Source organism: Centroberyx gerrardi, chromosome 22 (genome assembly GCF_048128805.1).
Source record: "Centroberyx gerrardi isolate f3 chromosome 22, fCenGer3.hap1.cur.20231027, whole genome shotgun sequence".
NCBI classification, from domain to species: domain Eukaryota; kingdom Metazoa; phylum Chordata; class Actinopteri; order Beryciformes; family Berycidae; genus Centroberyx; species Centroberyx gerrardi.
Genome location: NC_136018.1, coordinates 5,264,863 through 5,269,455, shown reverse-complemented (window position 1 = coordinate 5,269,455; position 4,593 = coordinate 5,264,863).

Below are 4,593 nucleotides of genomic sequence, written 5' to 3'. Positions count from 1 at the left end.
TTTGTCAGGCTGTTACAAGAGGAGCCCCGGGTTGCCAGGTCTGAAGCTGGACCAGCGCATGTCTTTCCACAGGATCCCCTGTTGCTTTTTCCTGATCAAACGACATGCCTGTGGCTGCCGTTGTTTGACATGGAACACACATGGGCCCGGTTAGTGAACAGCACTTCGCACAGGCTCTCATAAAAAAAAGCGCAATCCATGGCTTATGCAATTGAGTTTTTGTTTTTTTTTTCCTCTTGCACACAGTAACACCAGAGCAGATGTTAACTGGTGCAAAGGCAACTTTTCTCATCGCTGGCTTTGCTCTCTTGTTAAAATGTCGATTTCCACCTGCAGACCATGCAAGGTTTAAAAACATATGGTAAACCAGTTTGTCTCTAAGTGAAAGTATTGTTAAGTGGTGTTGTTGCACAGTAAGTTTCTGAATTCGGTCAATTTAACCGAATCAAAGATGATATTAAGTCAAAATCAATTTCTACTATTCAAACAGGCTTTTATCCCTAGTGTCAAATGTGAACCTGATTATATAACACACTTCAAGTGGAAAGAGACTTGAGACTTAACTCCATTTTAAAGAGGGCATTAGTTGAGTCAGGGATACAGATGGTTATACAGTACAGTACAGTAACTGTTCCTATATGAGCCACAATTTCCACTGCTTTAACAATAACAGAGTCATTAATCTCCAGCATCCCATCTTATCTCTCGCACCAGAGAGTAGACCATAATACCTCAATAGATGTGTCACTGTCCACATCCTGAACCAGAGAGCTTCAATTGTGTGTGTGTGTGTGTGTGTGTGTGTGTGTGTGTGTGTGTGTGTGTGTGTGTGTGTGGAGGGTCGGGGGTCTGTTATCACAACCGCAGGCTATTTATCTTCATTAGCCAGGCATTATATCATCAGTCAGTATTATCTCCATATTGAGACAGATGTTTAGCGTGTCCTTCTGTCCACATACTGTACGCATTAAGCCACAGGCTGTTGCCACTGATTATTAGGCTCCTCAGAGGAAAAAAGAAGAAGGTAAAGGAGAAAGAGAAGGTAGAAGGTGAAGGAGAGACAGAATACGAATGATAAGAAACAGAGGCGTGATCAAGTCGATTATGCTGGAGTCCCAAGTCAGTCTCAAGTCTTGACGCACAAGTCTCAAGTCAAGTCCCAAGTCTAAATGTAGAACACCAAGTCAAGTCCATGTCATTAATGTCAAGTCTCAAGTCAAGTTTTAAGTCAGAACAAATCAAGAGTCCAGTATCAATTTAATATCTTAAAGAAAACTAAATATCTAGGACTTTTCAATGCAACATGGTTTTAATAGGATAAAAACTTGGTAAGAGCATCATGAGTTTGATTTCTATAATCAGCTTCAACTTCAATAAATTCAATCATTCCATACAAATTCAGAAAACAGAATTTAAATTCAGTCGTCTGCAGGAACAAATCTCATCACTTTCAATCTAAGTCATTTACACAAACACAAGATCTCAAGTCAAGACTTTAGAAACCTTTTCAAGTCATCAAAGTACAAGTCAGAGTCAAGTCCCAAGTCAGCAGAACCCAAGTCAAGTGTCAAGTCTTCTCTTCATGCATCAAGTCAAGTCTCAAGCAAGTAAAACTGTGACTTGAGAGAAAAGGGGAATAAGGAGCAAGAGAAGAAGAAGGAGTAAATGAAATAAACGAGCAACCTGTGGCATTTGAAGAGCACATGGGTCTTTATTCTTCCCACGACCTCGTCATACTTTACGGATACTTTACACTTCATCCCACTCCCACGGCCACATATGCTACTTTATTGGCAGGATTACCCATGATCCTCTACCTCCAGGGGTCCTACCTACTGCAGGCAGCTGTTTACTGTAGACCATCCACTTTCCCTTAATACTTTATAGGATAGACTAAGTATACAGGGGAGATGAGGGTGACTGCACAGCATGAGATGGGTTCAAACCCCCGTGGTCACAGTTACATGACAGTAAATACACCAAATCCACTCCCTTGGAGACTTTTACCTACTCTATGCAGCTTAAAGATTCATTAACTTGGCTTCTACATATGTAAGATGCGTGAGGAGCTTTCAGATTGTCTAAAATCATTCCCAAATTCTTTCTTCTTCTTCCCTCCCAAAACCTCAACAACAATGTCAAGTAGCCATTGCTTTGCAGCACAAAATGGGAGCAACAACAGATTGAACGTTGGGAAGATTAGAGTAAGGTTTTATTTTTCAGGCTGGTTCACATTCTGGTGGGTTGGGACTCCCTGAGGGGCTGTGAGATGAATTTAGTTGGGGCCACGCTTTCATTTGCAGCATGTAGGCGTCTTCCAGTAATAAATCAAATGAAATTATTTGGAAAGGGAAAATAAAAATCATTAATTAGCATTCATCAATCTGAGCTGAACTTGCCATCTTTCTACGTTAGGCTGAAAACTCGTTTATTTAAGAAATCATACCTTCTTCTCCTTGAGTCATATCCCCTCCCATATCTTTCTCTAAGCTACTCTTATCTTGACATTAAGAAAATCCATATCTCTCCTTATTTCTTTTTCAAGCACTTCTATCTCACATGATAACTCTGTCCTTTTCACTCCTTACTATCTAGTAATTTAAGCTTATTCTACTCTTCTACTCTTTGTAAATCACTCTGGATAAGAGTGAGGCTTCTTCCACTGATGAATCAAAAGGAATATTTGAAAAGGGAAAATGAAAATCATTGTTTGGTGTTCATCATGCATCATCACTCCCCCCTCTCCATTTGTAGGCTGAAAACTCATCAGTACTTCCCATCCTCCTTTCCCTCGTGAATCATATCTTCCTCCTTTATTCGTTCTAAGACGCTCTTATCTTGAAAATAAAAAAAAATCCCTTTTAAACCCCCATTTTTATCTTGATGATGCCTCTAACCTTTGCAGTCCTTAGTATTGGTTGCTGGTAATGTTGGCGATTTGGAAACTTAAGCTTACACTCAATGTCTGGATAAGACTATCAGTATAAATTTTAAACTGCATCTACGGGTCTTTGTGCACTAAAGTTCACCTTCAGAGATCTGAGGAAGAATTTCAAACAGGACTTGCAAGTTCATCAGTGATTTTATGGGCGAAACGGGAATAACAACGGCTTCCTGCCGAACTGAAAGAGGCACAGATGTGGATCCTGATGATTCCTGTGCTGCAAGTAGGAATCCCTTCAGTTGACGACCTTTAGTAGCCTATACAGTGGAGAGTGAAAAGGTGACGTGGGACAAAGGTTGTGAGTAAAATTTGAACCCAAGATGTCCCAAATGGATAATAGTTGCTTTAGCCCTCCCACGATTTCCCCATTTCTTTGTTTTAAGGGGTTGCAAGCCAAATATTTAGTCAAGAGACCCTTGAGCTTTCTGAGTATATCCTTTTTCCATAATATTACTCATAAACACACACAGGCAATACACACTCACATGTAAACATATGCTAATGTGCATGTAGACGCCCACATACATCTTTTGCAGGCATGCACGCAGACATTTTGCTCTACAAACTCATTGTCAATCATGGCTGCAGTTCTAACCTCACACACACACACACACACACACACACACACACACAGACAAATCCTGGCAAATACACACACACACAGTCACAGAGGAATGCAGGCTTTATAGGCATCATAAATTCCTGCACACATACAGTCACATGTAAGACGCCGCCGGTGCCAACTGTCATCTGAAGACCTTGAGCTTTCCGGATTGAAAGCATTCCTCTGGACTGAACAAGAGGAAAACCTCCCTCTGCTTTCTGTCTTAAAGGTACGACTCTCGCAGCATTGTATAGTTTAAAGCTGCACTAGGCAAGATTTTCACGTAAAAATCCACCCGTCTTATCAGCCTAAACCACAAAGTGGGGCTGCAACAGAGAAGAGCGTCCCATCCCCACTAATTGAGACCCTGTAGGTTTGCCCAATTTACTCTAAACTTCTCCACCCAGAGGAAGTGACAGCGAGTGTCCGTCCAGAGACAGCAGATGGCCGAACCTGCTGCCGATGGGAACGACCAGTTTCGATACTCTCTCCATTAAAAATACTTTTTATTTTGGCACTACATTTAAAAAATGTGACATTTTGGTCAGAGATCTTCATCAGACCAAAAACTTCTATTCACCATCTCCACCCCTGAGTAAATGAAGTTTCGGAAACCTTAGTTTTGTTCCAGGTTCTCAATAAACTTAAATATAAAATAATTACTCACTGTTATTCTGGCTTATTTCATGTGGAAAAGACACTGACGTTTTATTCAACAGACCTTATTCAGACCTTCTCCACCCCTTCCAGCTACTAAGAAGAAGGAAGTTAGGTCCGAGGATTGCACAGTTTACTGAAGTCACTTTACATGATTTCTCGATAATGAAGTCCTTCAACAGTTCAACAACAAACAGTAATCCCTTGCTGCTACTTGGGGCTGCCAATGTGCAAAGTTGCCTAGTGCAGCATTAAAAAAAATCTATAACTGCAAATCAATTCCTTAGTCTCTGAGTCATTGTCAATTTAAGGAAATTAATCTGATGTGGAGGATTTGCTTTAAAAAGTTGGTCAATCGCCTCATTAAAAGTTAGTTTTGGCCAAAGTT